We start from the raw sequence: 17,830 nt of genomic DNA on the forward strand, positions 1-17,830 counted from the left end.
GACTCATGCCGATGACCAGGCACACTTCAGTCTTATGGATCCAGAAAGAACATGTAGTTTGTAAGGGCTGGAGAAAATGGACTCTTTGACTCTTGCAAGTCAGAGCAAGGCTGTTGACCCCATGATAGGAAATCTGATCATGTTACTTGATGACTTTTACTATGGCAGCATACAAGAGATGGCGGCCAGAACAGAAGACTCACACAGCCTTTAAATGCCTCAGCTGCTTGAGATCTAAAAAATGTCAAGTTTATGGCCCATGTTGACAAGGACAAGCCTCAGCAGAATCCAGGGATATCCTCAGGCTGGACGACGTTGGCAAATGGAGAAAGATAAAGAAAGAGATAAGGAAAGAATGACATGGGGTGACCAAGCTTCAGTGAGCGAGGCCCATTTACTTCGTTTTCCTCGGGGCTCTTATACCCTGAGTTATACATAGAGGCCCATTTACTTTGTTTTCCTCGGGGCTTTTATACCCTGAGTTATAGGTACAGCAAGGTGACAAATGCAGGGTCAACTCAACATCCCATCAGTAATAACTTGTATTGATATCAGGTTCCTTCCTGCAAGAGTCTTATTTTTTGTACATTATCTTCTGGCCTGGAGGCCTGTTGATATTTTATGACCTCTTTTTGGTGCAGTTTGGTCGGCCAGAACAATAATTTTCCCTTAAAGTGTTTCTTCTTAAATCCCTAGCCTGCAGTCACCCTTAAAGTACAGAGTTACATGTTTATGGAGCAAAGAGTCCGTGAGTTACAGCAAAGAAAGTACTTATTGACTCAGAGTCTAATGTTGCTAATGCTAAAGCTACTGCTTGGTATTTCTATATCTTAACTATATGCACTCCCAGGAACACCTGATGGATAAAGGATGTGAGAACTTGGCAGCAAGCATTGGCTCAACAATGTTGCAAGAGTCTGGATAAACCTGCCAAGTAAGCTAGAATGCTAACGGGAGGGGGGTGGGGGATTGAAACACTCTTTTCATGCCCAGGAGATTTATCAACTAGAGCCCTAAGTGAAGTCTTTCCAGAGAAAGGTGGTCGGGGACAGCCCCCTGTTAATGCCAAAAGAGTTGGTGAAAGACATAAAATAGTAAGACAGACAGATTCTGGTTTTGGGGGAGATGCTCGAGCAGGTCCAGGGGGTCCTTCGAGTCCTGAGGCCTTGTTTATCAGGACTCTTCCGCATGACCTTGTCATGGATGGGATGGCCCAGGGAGTCCCTTGAGAGAAATGTCATGGGTGGGATCTCCCATGCTGGCTCCTGGCACCACGTGAGGAACCATCTGGAGCTTGAGAGGCAGAAGGGTGAGAGCTGGGAAATCCACACTACCTGCCAGCACTGCCACCACCAGTTTCCAGCCCGTTCCAGCTGCAGTGTCACATTGAAAGCGTCCATGCTTCCTGGGAGCCCTCCACGGTCTGTAGCATCCGTGAATTGTCCTTCAAAACAGATCAGGCTCTCTTACAGCACATGAAGGACAGTCCCAAACCTGGCAAAATGCCCTATGTGTGCCGTGTTTGCAATTACAGATCGTCAGCCTTTGCCAATGTAGAGGCGTATTTTAGAACATGGCATGGAAACAGGAACAATTTGCTTTGTCTGTTTTGCCTCGAAATTTTCAAACTGGTGACATCCTTCGTAAATCACGCTTGGAGGCACTGGAACAGAGGGTCTTTCCATGTTCCAAGTGCTGGCTACAGTATTTGGAACTGAAGAAAAAGACAGAGCACCAAACCAAGAATCATCAGTCAACCAAAAAGCCAGAGCACTTGCAAGGGTTGCCTCCTGAAACAGAGGTCATGATACGAACTTCAGTTCAGTTGGGACTGAGAGAGACAGCATCCATCATTGTGAGGAACACTGACTCCCAAGCGCCACCCAGAAAAATTGCAAAGAAAATTGTCTATGAACACAAAATATTCCAGATGTGTTGCAGCAAGGTATCTGGCTAAAAAATTATGTTCTACACTCCTGCAGAAATTAAAAAACAACAACAACAACAACAACCCATTATGCTTCAGCCAGCTGTACATAAAGACCCTGCCTGGCTTTTGTTGTTCAGTTGCTCAGTCGTGTCTGACTCCCTGTGACCCTATGATCTTCAGTAGGCCAGGCTTCCCTGTCCATCACTATCTCCTGAAGCTTGCTCAAACTCATTCCACTGGGTTCCTGATGCTATCCAACCATTTCATCCTCTGTCATGCCTTCTGCTCCTGCCTTCAATATTTCCCAGGATCAGGTTTTTTTTTTTTTTTGTGTGTGTGTGTGTGTGTGTGTTTCCCTATGAGCTGACTCTTCCCATCAGGAGGCCAAAGTGTTGGAGCTTCAGCATCAGTTCTTCCACTGAATATTCAGGGTTGCTTTCCCTTAGGATTGACTGGTTGGATCTCCTTGCAGTCCAAGGGACTCTCAAGAGTCTTCTCCATTCTCCAGCACCACAGTTCGAAAAGATCAGTTCTTCAGCACTAAGCCTTCTTTATGGTGGAGCTCTTCCATCTGCATCTGGCTACTGGGCAAAACATAGCTTTGACTTTATGGGTGTTTGTTGACAAAGTAATGTCTCTGTCTTTTAATACACTGTCTAGGTTTGTCACAGCTTTTCTTCGAAGAGTGAGCATCTTTTAATTTCATGGTGTCAGGAACCATCCACAGTTATTTTGGAGCCCAGGAAAATAAAGTCTGGTTTTACTGTAAATGAGATTGTACTTATTTCATCTCTCTGCTATCAAGGAGCTTTGAAATCTCCATGTTCCTTCCTGACCACTCTCTGCTCCTCAAAGGAACCACTTCTCTGACCTTTAGCACCAGGGATTCATTTTTCTTTGTTTCAAATTTTAAATAAATAGAATCACACAATAGACTTCCTATTTTATGTAGCTGTGGAACATTCTTTTTCATTGCTGGGTAGAATTCCCCTGGATGAATAGGCATGGACTTACATGTCCATTTTACTGTGCCTGAAATTTGAGGCGGTTATCTTGCCTTTCTGAATAAGCTGCCTATGAACCTGTTTGTGTGTTTCATAGTAATTTCTCTAGGATAGCTATATCTGTATGTCTAGACATGAGATTTTCTGATAATGCATGTGGTAGTGGTTTAGTTGCTAGGTGGTATTTAACTCTTAGAAACGCATAGGCTCTAGCCCAGCACGTTCCACTGTCCATGGGACTTCCCTGGCAAGAATATGATAATGGGTTAGCATTTCCTTCTCCAGACGATTTTCCTGACCCAGGCTTCAAACCTGGGTCTCCTCCATTGCAGGCAGATGTTACTGACTGAGCCATTCTGATATGCAGGTACCATCAAATACTGATGGAAGCAATGTGTCTTTCCACTAACAGTATGGGCATTTCCATTTCTACCAAACAGTTGGCACTGTCAGTCTGTTTCAACATATAACTGAGCAGGACCCTGCAGGGCTTTCCCAGTGACAGACCACTCCCCTACTCACCCCCCACCAATGTACCCTGTCTCTTATTTGTAGAAAAACTTTAGGTCCTAGACCTTCTATGAGTTTCAAAGAACAAATTTAATTAGCAGTGAAAAACTGCAGAATCAAGAGAAACATCAAGTAAGACAAAGAATAATTTGTTGTTGGGTAGTGATGTTCAGTTTTTGCAATCCCATGGACTGTGGCCCACCAGGCTTCTCTGTCCTTCACCATCTGCTGGAGCTTGCTCAACCTCAACTCCTTTGAGTCCTGATGCCATCCAACCATCGCATTCTCTGTCATCCCCTTCTCCTCCTGCCTTCTATCTTTTCCAGTATTAGGGTGTATTCTAATGAGTCAGCTCTTCCCATAAGGTGGTCAAAGTATTGGAGATTCGCTTCGAGTATCATTCCTTACAGTGAATATTGAGTGTTGATTTCCTGAAGGACTGACTGGCTTGATCTCGCTGCAGTCCAAGTGACTCTCAAGAGTCTTCACCAACTTGACAGTTCAAAAGCATCAGTTCTTTCATGCTAAGCCATCTTTATGCTCCAACTCTCACATCCATACATGACTAGTGGGAGAACCATAGCCTTGACTACATGGACCTTTGTTGGCAAAGTAATGTCTCTGCTTTTTCATGTGCTTTCTAGGTTTGTCACAGCTTTTCTTCCGAGGAGCAAGCATCTTTTAATTTCATGGCTGAAGTCACCATCTGCAGTGGTTTTGGAGCTCAAGAAAATAAAGTCTGTCACTGATTCCATTGTTTCTTCATCTATTTGCCATGAAGTGATGAGACCTGTGACTGTGTGGACCACAACAAACTCTGGAAAATTCTTAAAGAGATGGGATGCCAGACCATCTGACCTGCCTCCTGAGAAATCTGTATGCAGGTCAAGAAACAACAGTTAGAAGTCGACATGGAACAGGTGACTGGTTCCAAATAGGGAAAGAAGTACGTCACGATTATATACTGTTGCCCTGCTTATTTAACTTAACTGCAGAGTACATCATGAAAAACACTGGGCTGGATGAAGCACAATCTGGAATCAAGATTGCTGGGAGAGATAGCGACAACTTCAGATATGCAGATGATGCCACCCTAATGGCAGAAAATGAAGAGCCTCTTGATGATGGCACAAGAGGAGAGTGAAAAGGCAGGCTTAAAACTCACCATTCAAAAAAATGAAGATTGTGACATCTGGTCCCATCACTTTATGGCAAACAAATGGTGAAAAAGTGAAAACAACAGCCGGTGTTATCTTCTTGGACTCCAAAATCACTGTGGATGGTGAATGTAGCCACAAAATTAAAAGAAGCTAGCTTCTTGAAAGAAAAGCTATGACAAACATAGACAGCATTACAAAACAGCAACAACAACAACTAAGGCATCACTCTGCTGACCAGAGTTCTTATAATCAAAGCTACAATGGCTCGGACAGTAAGGAATTCACTTGCAATATGGGAGACCTGGGTTAGATCATGGGAAGGACACCCCTGTAGTCCAGTGGTAAGACTCAGTGCTCCCAAATTAGGGCGTCCAAGTTCATTCCCTAGTTTGGGTATTAGATCCCACATACTTCAACTAAAAATACCGCATGTGACAATTAAAATTCCTGCTCCCACATGCTACAGTGAAGATCGAAGAGCCCTTGTGCTGGAACTAAGACCAAGCACAGCCAAGTAAATGAATAAATATTTGAAAGAAACAAAGACAAATGTATGAGAATTCCCTGTTGGTTCAGCAGTTAGGACTTGATGCTTTCACTGCCAATGGCCAGGGTTCAACACCTGGTTATGGAACTAAGATCCCGCATGTTCCGTGGCATGAGCGAACAAAAGCCCAGAAAGATAAGTGATGAGAACAGAACTCCCAAAGTTTGAAGATGAAGCAGTCTGACTGCAAACGGGCTGAGGATAGAGTAAAGATTGCCAGGAACCCAAAGTGCAAACGTGGCACCTCTGTGATTCACAAGCCTCTTTAATGTTGTGGTTTAGGCTCCTCCTACGCCTGCTTCTGAACCTAAATAACTTATTGCTCCTAAGATAAATTATTATGGGAAAAAATAATATTTGAACTGAACGATATTGAAAACAGCAAATTTTTGAGACAGAGCTAAAGCAGTTGCATGTGTTAATAGGCATTACATTTGAAAAGAAGAAAGGCTGGCAAAACAATGACCTAAGTCAGTGCTATTCACAGACATTTCTGCAGCAATAGAAAAGTTTTTAATAATTGTTACATGTATTCCCTCAAAAGGACAGTCAACTTTTCACATATATAAATGCTTATGTTTCTTTTATGTGAGGTGTTCTGTTTATATCCTTTATCTGCATTTTCAGATGGAGTGTTCATCTGGCAGGTTTTTTTGTTTGTTTGTTTGTTTCTTGGCCTTGCTGTGAGGATGAAGGGATCTTTGATCTTCAACCAGGGATTGACTCTGTGGCCCCTGCAGTAGAAGCACCAATCTCTAACAACCCGATCGCTAAGGAATTCTCAATTAAAATATTTTCTATGTCCTTGTCTAACACACCACTTTGCAGATGTTAAAATGTAGCCAGTGTGACTGAAGTCTTAAGTCTTTGTGTGTGTTCAGCCGCTTCAGTCTGTCCAACTCTTTGCGACCCCGTCAGTGTAGCACACCAGGCTCCTCTGCCCATGGGATTCTCCAGACAATAATACTGGCGTGGGTTGCCATTTCCCTTTCCAGGGGATCTTCCTGACCCAGGGGTTGAACGCACGTCTTTTACATCTCCTGCGTTGGCAGGCAGGTTCTTTACCACTAGCACCAACTGGGAAACCTATTAAGTCTTTACTTCAGTTAATTTAAAATGAAGAGATATGGCTAGAAGAACCAGATCTTCCTTATAAATGAGTTTCAGTGAACTTGTATACTCACTAATTTGTGTCTCTCTTAGATATTTTCCTCAAGATGAGATTCCACGCCCCTCCCTAAATGTAGGCTGGGTTTAGTGGCTTGTGTCCAAGAAGAGAATATGTCAGCAGGAAGGAGACAACTTTATAGCAGAGGAACTAGTGGTAAGTCATATTGATAGTATGAATCCTTGATGGGAAGTGATGAGAAAGATATTTTGCCTTGGAGGTATAGTGCTAAAATTATATAAACTCCAGGGCAATCAGGAGAAACACACCAAACCCATAGAGAGAGTCATTCTGCAAAACAGCTGTCGCTGAAGGACTCCTGAAAATTGTCAAAAGTCATGAAAAACCAGGATAGTTTGAGAAACTGCTATAGACCAGAGTAAGCTAAGGGAGGTATCTGTAGCTGTGTGCTATATATCCTCCTGCAGTTCAGTATCCTATATGGGGATATGAAACTGGGAAAGAACATTTGTGGAAAAACTGGTAAAGTTTGAAAAAACCCTGGAACTTCGTTAAAGGTACCTTACTGAAAGATGCTGGAATAATTGCGAAGCATAAAAGAAGTCATTTCACGTATATACATTTTAGACAAGGCAAGTATTTCCTCTACATAACACCCACTTCACTTTGACGTCACCGAGATGGAAATCTAAAGTATGGTATACTTAACTGAATGGAAATCGTCCAATACAAAGGATCAATAATATTTAGACTGTGTGATCTGACTATAATGCAATAATGAGAAACTGACAAAGAAACATCTTTTAAAATGCCATTCACTTGGAAAATATAAAGAACTATATTCATACATAATATGTATCTCTCTAGAATTTTCATGCAAGGATACTGGAGCAGATAGCCATTATTTTCTCCAGGGGATCCTCCTGACCTGGGATCGAACCCAGGCCTCTTGTGTCTCCTGCATTGGCTGGAAAGTGATTTACCAGTTGAGGGACCGGGGAATCCCATACAATGGATAGTCTTGTCTTTAGAAGAGAATATTAGGATATATTTGAAAGTGAATGATAATGAACAGTCTACTCAGCAAAAATTGTGGGACACAGTTAAATTCGTATGGAGAAACAATAGAAACAGTAACAGATTTATTTTCTTGGGGTCCAAAATGATTGTGGATGGTAAATGCAGCAATGAGCTTAAAAGATATGTGGCCCTTGGAAGAAAAGCGATGACAAACCTAGATAGCATATTAAAAAGCAGAGACATTTCTTTGCTGACAAAGTCCATCTAGTCACAGCTATGATTTCTCTGGCAGTCATGTATGGATGTCACAGCTGTACCAAAAGAAGGTGGAGTGCTGAAGAATTGATGCTTTTGAACTGTGGTGTTGGAGAAGACTCTTGAGAGCCCCTTGGACAGCAATGTCCAACCAGTCAATCCTAAGGGAAATCAACTCTTAATATTCACTGGAAGGGCTGATGCTGAAGCTGACGATCCAATAGTCTGGCTACCTGATGTGAAAAGCCAAGTCATTGGAAAAGACCTCGATGCTGGGAAAGACTGAGGGCAGGAGAAATAGTGGGCAGCGAAGGATGAGATGTTTGGATGGTATCACCAACTCAGTGCACATGAGTTTGAGCATACACTCCAGGAGACAGTGAAGGACAGGGAAGCCTGGTGTGCTGCATGCAGTCCATGGGGTTGCAAAGAGTCCAACATGACCGCGGGACTGAACAACAACAACAAATTAAGGTAAGCTTATAGCATTAGATGTGCGAGAAATGAGAGTTACAAATACTTATCTCAAAAAGTTGTAAAGATGAGCAATAGAACAAACTTATACTGATAAGAAGGAATGAAATTAGTAAAGAATGAAAAATGAATATAATAGAGAAGAAAATATTGTAACAAAACCAAAACTTTATTCTCCCATATGACTGCTAGGAGACTTCCAGCAGAACAGGCTATTTAAAGAAGACTCTGTAAAGGACCAAAAAAGAAATAACTTAGGCTTTGTGAATATGATCACAGGTGATTAATTAAGTTTTCAGCCAGAGATAATATCCAAAGAAACTGGCAAGTCCCTGTTCCAACTTTAAGGACTCCGAAAATTGAATTTCACACAATTATCACGTTAGAAAATAAAATTCTTTTCGGTTTTCCTCAGTCATTAAAGTGTAAAGCTCTAAAATTAAAAAGAAGAGGAAGAAGAAAAAGTAAAGCTCCATCTCAGCTCAAATAGACTATGCGAAAACAGTGGCAGGCTGCCCTGCATTGACTGAAATGTACTTCCAAGAGGAGGGGCTTCAAGGTCCACTGTACTATCACGTTCCTTAAGCAACGAGCTTGCTTAAGGGACGTCACCCGTGAGGGCTCTGAGTGCTGGACACCATCACTGGACTCTCCTGGTAGATTCGGAGGCTGCTCTCAGCCTTGTGGCCTGGCGACTGTGCCATCTGTTTTTTCTTTCTTCCGGTTCAGTGAGCTGAGCAATCTTGACCCAAGACCCTTGAGGTTCAGATTCAGCCTGACCACGCCCCAAACGTTTTTTTTTTTTTTTTTTTTTTGATGGCAGTGGTGGGCGGGGGGTGTCCATCGCCTGCGGCAGGCGCTCAGTTCCGCCTGCTGGCCAATCATATTGCAGACGCTGACACCTGTCAGCCAATCATGGGAGGTAGCTGGCTCTCCTGTAGGGGGAGCTGAGGCGGTGCCGCAGACCTGAGGAGGCGTTGTCCCCTCAGGCTCGCCTCCTCAGGCTTAATCCGGGAACTGCCTAAGGCAGGTGAGCGGCTGGCAGTTCTGGCACCTCCGCCAGCAAGGATCGGTACGGACTGGAGCGTGGTGCAGCCAAAGCGCTGCCTGTGGGCTAAAGGGAAGGTTTCTGGGGTCCCCACTCGCACGGGGCCTTGCTCGGCAGGGCGGCCTGTGAGGGCCCGGGACCGGACTCAAAGGCCTCAGGCTGCTTTTGCCCACTCCCGTCTCTATTCTGGGCGGGCTCTTCTCTCCAGCAGCATTCCTGCCTGGAGGGGGGGGGTGGGACAATCCAGCTCAGGGAAAGGGCCTCTTAGGCCCCTGACACCCGGCCCCCACCCAGCTCTCCTGTGGAACCTAATGTATTTAAACACACACATAGAAATCTTCACGGCCGGTTTGTGACTTGGGCCCAACCCAGTTCTGCACCCAGGCACAGTCAGAAGAGCGCAGGAAAAAAACCCAAATCGATCTAGTGGCCTCTCCACTGCCCTGGTGCTTTGGTCGTTTTCCTTTTTCCTCTGCCTCGCCATGGACTCCAAGGCTGCCCCGTCCCATGGGGCCCTGAGATTCAGACCTTTGATTCGGGAAGTTGACAGATGAGGTATTTGTTTGTGTGTTACTGAGAGAAGGGAGGTGGGAGGAAGACGCTCCGGGAAGAGGAATTCAATCACTTGCTCTGGTTGAGTGTGAGACGCCTGGTCAGCATCCGTAGGGTAGGACCAGGTGGGGCCTGGAGGGATAGAATATTCCCGGAACAGGTGACTCCCCCTGACCTTTCTTTCTGCTCGCCCCCAGGATGTGACCATTTGCTGCCTGGAAAGTCTGAAGCGCTCAGGTTTTCAGTGTGCCCCTGAGGTAAGGTGACAGACATCTATACAATAAGGGAGAAAGTTGTGTCTTTCTTCCCTTCCGTTTTTCTCCTTTCATTCGAGGGCTGCCACGTTGCTGTTGAGAGAGAGAGTATTCCTGATTGGGGATTACCTGACCCTGATTGCCAGTGCTGACTTGAGGGCAATCATGGTTTCAGGTTTGCAGCTTTCTGAATTGCAGGGTGGATCACGCCCATATGCATGGCAGTGCAGGAGCCAAGTCCTAAGCACTGGAATTGCATGGGACTCCCTGCCTGGGAATGTTTTTGATCAGTTCATAAACCTAAGTAGAGTTCTAGGAATAATCCTAGATTTTGTACACTTAGTAGTTCTAGGTTCCATTCATATCAATGTAATAGTATGTGACAAAAATGCCAAATTCCTTAGTAGTATCTAAACTACTCCCCTCTCCAGCAGCCAACCCTACCTCCCCCAGAAAATCCACACATGCAATAAAGCAATGTTGCTATTGTCACAACTGGAAATAGGTACTGGTGAATCAAAGGAATTTTGTAAATCTAAGAATGTTTGTAAAAAACCTTGCCTCTGATTCAGGATGGTTTTACCATGTTCTTTTTAGATGTGTTGACCAGCTGACTTGTGTCAGCACTGTGTAAACAGGTTGAGGAATATTCTGGAATAGACTGCATTCATAAGAAGAACACTTAGTAGTTATTAAATCACTGCATAGTTCAAAATAAAGGCAAAATAAACATCAAAAAAAAAAAAAAAAACAGGCAGGGTGACTTGCTTTCTCCTGCCTTCTTGAAAGAAAAGAAAGTAAGAGCACCATGGGTTGTTAAGCTGTGTAGAGCTGACACCTACCCCTTGGTGAGGCTAAAATGGGGCAATGCACATATCCTAAGGTTTTAGCTACAAAAGCAAAGCAATGCAGGTGTGGGAGTTCCCGGGTGGCCTGGTGATGAGGACTCTGGGCTTTCACTGCAGTGGTCTGGATTCAGTCTCTGGTCAGGGAACTGGGACCCCACAAGCCAAGCAGCATGGCGAAATGAAGAAATGAATAAAGTGGTTCATTCAGACAAAATGTGTTGTGATTTAACCTGTTTTTCCGTGGGATTACTTGCTCATTTCTGTACCCTTAAGGGCTTTATTTCATTAAGTAAGTGAACTCCACTGGATGGGGGCGGGGGACCATCTGAGTTCCTTTCCTGCCAGTAGACAAGATCAAAGGTAGCTCTCTGCCCAGCAACTTGTGCCTCCTACAGCTGTGTTGTATACTTATCTTGCTGGTACATCTTTGAACTTGGCATGTTTTGTTTTGGTCGCAACATGTGGCTTCATAGGAGATTAGTTCCCCAAGCAGGGATCAAACGCAGGATCCTGGCAGTGAGAGGGCTGACTCCTAACCAAACCACACTGCACTGCCAGGCAACTCCTGATTTTAGGTGCTTTGGTTTGTTTTGTACTTTTTTTTTTAAGTTTTTGCTATAGCTATAGGAGAACTCTTCTGTGTGTAAGTATGATGTGAACAGTATCATAAGTTGAAATGTTTGTGTGGTACATATGATCTGAAAATTGAATAGTTTGAAAGTACTTAACACTTGTTATCTCTTGGCCTAGGATCTCTGCTGAGGTAGTAGTCAAGCTTTTATGTGGCTTGGCAACCTCTGAAGACTTAGCTTGTTGAATCTAAGCTCTCTCACTTGGCTCTACTCATGAAGCCTCAGTTCCTCCTTCTGTGGGCCTCTCCAAGGGGCTTCTCTTGTGGAGGCTGCTGTCTTTTCTCAGAATGAGTGATTCAGGAAAGAACTTGCACCCATGATAAAGTGCAGAGTCTTTTTTCACATGTTACATATCTTCACTTGTGTATTTGCTTAGTCTCAGAGGTCAACCCTGTGATAGATTGAGAGAGAACTACACAGGAGTGGGAATATCAGGAGATTCGATTCATTTGAAGGCTGGTTACCATACCCATTAATCCACCAATGCCAGTCTTTTTTTTTTTTTTTTTCATATGATCTCAGTTCTGTGACTGTGAGCAAATTATTTGGCTCGTGTAATCTTCTTCGGTGCTGCTGCTGCTGCTGCTGCTAAGGCACTTCAGTCGTGTCCGACTCTGTGCAATCCCATGGACAGCAGCCCACCAGGCTGCCCCATTCCTGGGATTCTCCAGGCAAGAACACTGAAGTGGGTTGCCATTTCCTTCTCCAATGCATGAGCGTGAAAAGTGAAATTGAAGTCGCTCAGTCATGCCCGACTCTTTGAAACCCCATGGACTGTGGCCTACCAGGCTCCTCTGTCCATGGGATTTTCCAGGCAGGGTACTGGTGTGGGTTTCCATTGCCTTCTCCAGCTTGGGTGCTCTCTGGCTTGATCTACTCGATTCTTGATCTACTCAGTTCTTGACCTAGTCATTTCTTGATATTCTAGCAAGTCTCCTCTTTGTCCTGGATTAAGTTTTCTGTTTCTCTGGATGGTTCCCATCAGCAAACAGACTGACTATCATGTGACCTCTCGTTAAAAATCCATCTTTTGGTGACACGTCCTGCTGCTGCTGCTTTTATTTCACATTTGCTTATTATAGACTTCTGCAGAGTTGTTCATAGACTTTGTTATCTCGAGTTCTTTGTTTCCTTTAAAGCCACTCTTGTCAAGGCCACAAGGGAATTTCAAATGGTTAACTCAGTGGTCAATTGTTAGTTGTTATTTTATTTAATTTATTGGCAGCCTTGATCAGAGTAGTTTGTTTCCTGCTCCCTCAAAAAAAAAGTTTCACTTTGATTACAGAGTGCTTCTCTTTTCTGCTTCTCTTCCACCTATAGTTCTCCCACATACAATGTGTCATCTTTGTGTCTGGCTTTATTCAGACGTCATATTTTCTTTTTAGATATTTATTTATTTAGCTATGTGGCATGTGGGATCTTTGTTCCCAGCCCAGGGATGGAACCTGTGGAGAGTCTTAAACACTGGATCTCCAGGAATGTCCCCTAGTTTGTGTATTTTCAAGATTCATCCATTTCATGGCTGTATAGCAGTGAATGTTTTTGTTTTCTGTTGATGGCTGAATATGGTATATGAATATGGTAAATGGCTTCTATGTAGTCCATTTTGAGCATATACCACAGTTTATCCATTCGTCAATTAATGGATAATACTTGGATTGTGTACTCTTTGTGGCTATTGTGAGTAATGTTGCTGTGAACACTGATTTTGCATGCAGTGAACATTTTCACTTTTTATGGATATATACCAAAGAGGGAAATTGCTGGATCATTTGGCTCCTCTATATTTAATTTCTGAGGTACTGACAAACCACTTTTCAAAGTGGTTTTACCATTTTACAGCAATTACATCAACAATATCTAAAGATTGCTTTTCTCCACATGCTCTGCAGCACTTGTTATTATTCCTGTTTTGATTGGGTGTGAAGTCGTATGGGTGTGAAGTAGTATCTCAGTGAGACTGATTTACATTTTGCTAGGGGCTTCCCTGGTGGCTCAGAAGGTAAAGAGTCTGCCTGCACTGCGGGAGACCTGGGTTTGATTCCTGGGTCGAGAAGATCCCCTTGAGAAGGAAATGGCAATCCACTCCAGCACTCTTGCCTGGAAAAATCCCATGGACAGAGGAGCCTGATAGGCTACAGTCCATGGGGTTGCAAAGAGTCAGAAATGTCTATTCAAATTCTTTTCCTGGTTGTTAGATGCTTTTTTTTTTTTAATTGTTGTAGAAAACATCTAACTTAAAGTTTTACCGTTTTAACCGTTTTTGCATGCTAAGTATTTCACACACTTTCATCAGGCTTTTAGAGAAAGAAATGGCAACCCACTCCATTATTCTTTCCTGGCGAATCCCATGAAGAAGGAAACCTGGTGAGCTTTAGTCCGTGGGGATGCAAAGTTGGGCACAACTGAGTGACTAACACGTACACACACACATAGTCACGGTGTTGTTTGTTGTTGTTGTCATTGTTTTAGCTGTTCTGTGCAGCTTGAATGACAGTTCCCTGGTTGAGGATCATACCCAGGCCCCTGATATGAAACCGTGGAGTCCTAACCTCTGCACTAGCAGGGAATTCCTTATCACAATGTTATGAAACAGCTCTCTACCCCTTTTCATCTTGCAAAACTGAAACTCTATACTCATCACCTGTCCCATTAAACAACTCCTCTTTTCTTCCCTGTTTACCTAGACCGTGGACTCCATCGTTCTTTTTTGTTTCCTTTCTGTTGCTTGACTATATTAGATATTTCATACAAGTATAAAGTTACAGTATTTGTCTTTTTTTATGACTGGCTTATTTCATTTGGCTTGATGTCTGAAATGATCATGCATGTTGTAGCATGTGACAGAATTTTTTTATATGGCTAAATAATGTATCATTGTCTGTATATATCACATTTGCTGGACAGTTAGATGCTTCCACCTGTTAGTTGTGGTGGTTAGTGCTGCTGTGAGCATGGCTCTGTAAATATCTCAAGGCCCCATGTTAACTTCTTTTGAATTTATATCCTGAAGTGGAATTGGTGAATCATGTGTCAGTTCTATTTTTTTTTTAATTTTTCCAGGAGCCTTTAAACTGTTTCCTGTAGCAGTTGCACCATTTTGAAATCTATTCATAACACACAGTATCCAGTTGCTGTACGTGCTTGGCAACAGTTGTCCTTTCCTTTCGTTCCCTTTACCTTTCCTTTCCTTTCTATGTAAACACACACACAGGCACACACAATTTTTTTCATATCCTTTTCCATTATCGTTCATCACAAATGATGAATATAGTTCCTTGCGCTATACAGTACAATCTTGTTTGTCTGTTTTATATATTATAGTTCACATCTGCTAATCACCAGCTCCCAATCTATGCCTGCCCCACATTTCCCCTCTTGATAATCACATAGTCTGCTCTCTATGTCTGTGAGTCTGTTTCTGTTTCATAGATAAGTTTATTTGTGTCATATTTTAGAGTCCATAAGTGCAACTGTTGGTAGTCTGAACATTCTTTGACATGCCGTTTCTTTGGGATAGGAATGAAAGCTGACCTTTTCCAGTACTGTGGCCAACGCTGAGTTTTCCTTGTCTGCTGGCCTACTGAATGCAGCACTTTCACAGCCTCATCATTTAGGATTTGAAATCGTTCGGCCCGAATTCCATCACCTCTGTTCGCTTTGTTCTTATTGGTGGTTCCTTAGGGCCAACTCACTTCTCACTCCAGGAAGTCTGGCTCTAGGTGAGTGAGCACACCATTGTGGTTATCTTGGCCATTATCAATAGTTCTTCTGTGTATTCTTACCACCTCTTCGTATCTTCTGCTTCTGTTAGGTCCATACTGTTTTTGTCCTTTATTGTGCCCCTCTTCGCATGAAATGTTCCCTTGGTATGTATACCTTCATGAAGAGATCTCTAGTGTTTCTCAGTCTATGGTTTTCCTCTATTTCTTTGCATTGAATGCTTAGGAAGGTTATTTTCTCTCTCCTTGCTATGCTTAGGAACTCTGTATCCAGGTGGATATATCTTTCCCTTTCTCCACTGATTTTCCACTTTCTCTTCTCAGCTATTTAAAAGGTCTTCCCAGACAACCATTTGCCTTTTTGCTGTTCTTCGTGGGGATGGTTTTCATCACTGCCTTCCATACAGTTTTACAAACCTATGTCTGTAGTTCCAAGCATATTTGGCACCTAGTGACCTGGGAAGTTTATCTTTCAGTGTCCTATCTCTTTGCATTTTCATATCATTCATGGGGTTCTCAAGGCAAGAATACTGAAGTGGTTTGCCATTCCCTTCTCCAGTGGGCCACATTTTGTCAGAACTCTCCTCCATGACCAGTCCCTTCTGAATGGCTGTACACAGCTTGGCTCATAGTTTCACTGAGTTAGACAAGGCTATGATCCACGTGTTCATTATGGTTAGTTTTCTCTAACTGTAGTTTCCATTCCATCTGTGTCCCAGGGGGTAAGGATGAGAGGTTTGTTGGAGTATCCTTGTAATGCTTGTAATATTTCAATTATGAGATCATATAAACACCTATCTGGGATTTCTCTTTCTTTATCTTTGAATACATCTCTCCTTGCACAAAATGAAGATAGCAATAACTTGGAAGCCACATTTTTGTGTTAGGACTTTTCTCTCAGTTCTCCATCTGTAACAATTGTGCTGAATGACTTCCTGCCACTAAACATGGGCCATTTTATAGTAACTCCTCCCATACCAGACGTGCACAAGTGAACATAAAGGGAGATAACATGCAGAAGTCCAGACATGCCAAGCTTCTAAGGACTGTTGTAAATAAAGAAAGGCCATGGGAAAGTGGGCTGTGAGTTGGCTGATTGACATATCTGTGTGGGGGAAGCTCTGAGGAGAAATCAGCAACACTTGTACATAGTTCATTTGTCATAGATATCAATAAGGCCCTATTTCTCCCAGCCGGTTCTCATTAAGTCTTCCCCCTCACTGCCGATGATCCTGCTTGCCCTCAAATTTAAACCACAGATTTCAACTTCTTGCTTAGACTCTTGACAGGATCACTTTGGACCTTACTGGCCATCCCTCTTTGTTTTACTATAGCAATCAATCAGTCTAGCCCATTGCTTCTGACAACTTCACATATGTCACTGTGGAGTCCATGCTTTCATCTACCCAACATCATCTTCCCCTGAGCACTCAGATACCTCCAGCAGTACTTCTGATGTGTTTCTCATGGAGACAACCGTGACCGACCTCACGACTTCTTATCAGTCTTATTACAGTATTAAATAGGCAAATATGTGAAAAGGCTGTGAAAACTTCACTAACACTAGGGAACTCCTTCAGAAAATGGACTTTCAGCCTTCTTGATACATTCTTGGACAGGGTCTATTAGCTTGGAGAAAAGAATATGTGGGAGATTCACATTCTTGCTATGGAAATAATTGTGGAATACAATGGATTTGAAAACTTCGTTTACTTGTGACATAAAAGTGGCATGACAGCATGGCAAAGACAGGAAGCAGAGCAACATACACTTGGGAGATGAGTTCTTGTGGCTCTCTAGTGCTTTGAGAGATCTCTTCAAGTTGTAAAGTAGCCTGCTGCTCCTACATAAGGAAGATATATGTGGTTCTCAAGGTTATGATTGCATCTCAGTCACAGAGCCTTCCATTGCACTCCCTATTGCTCTAGACACGGTAGAGGTTATTATTCACAGATCCGAAAAGAAATGTACCAATGGACCAGACCTCCTAAAGCCAAGACAATGTAGAAATACTTATTTCAGGTAACAGGAAAGAAATTCCAAAATTTTGATGGAGGAAATGAAGCAAAATTCTCTCTACATAGAAGGAAACTGTTCCCTCTAAACCCTCCTTCTCTTTAAAGGAAAAAAAAATAGTCAGCAATCCATAAGAAAGGGTCAGAGATAATTTAGAGAAAAGGCTTCACCCATCAATGTGAACTAAATGTAACACGTTCAAAAGCAGAGGGCAATTTTGTATCTTAAGGTAAATTAGATGTGTGTGTGTGTGTACACATGCACACACATGCGCTTGTTCAGTCATGTTTGACTGTGCAACCCATGGAATGTAGGCTGCTTGGCTCCTCTGTGGGACATAGCAGGCAAGAAAACAGGGGTGGTTTGCTATTCTGTACTCTATTAAGTTAGATAGAGTTAAAGAAAACCCTAACCCATGTATTTTTCTGCATCAATTTCAAGACAAAGTAACCTACACAGTCTCTTTTCTACAGAGAGTGTTTCTGAAATTCCAGAGGTACACTTGTGAATGAGACAGTTTTATGATATTGTGGATGGGGATGAGTCAAACATAGAGGGACAGATTGAAAAAAAGCTTAAACTCTAGAAATCTGGCTTACCTCCCAATTCACTGAGTCCCATTTTTTTTTAATGAAAAACTTCCACACAAAGATAATGATGGTGCAGATCTTGTGTTGCCTTGGGGATGATAGTATCAGGCCCATGAGCTAGTGGCACTGATTTCCCCTT

At 42.9% G+C, this 17,830-nt stretch overlaps 1 pseudogene; it reads left to right on the forward strand.

Moving 5' to 3' along the window:
• Nucleotides 1-4: 4 nt before the first annotated feature.
• LOC120859170 lies at nucleotides 5-9,886 on the forward strand (annotated as a pseudogene).
• The last annotated feature ends 7,944 nt before the right edge of the window (nucleotides 9,887-17,830 follow it).

This window comes from Oryx dammah, unplaced genomic scaffold, assembly GCF_014754425.2.
Source record: "Oryx dammah isolate SB20612 unplaced genomic scaffold, SCBI_Odam_1.1 HiC_scaffold_43, whole genome shotgun sequence".
NCBI lineage: Eukaryota > Metazoa > Chordata > Mammalia > Artiodactyla > Bovidae > Oryx > Oryx dammah.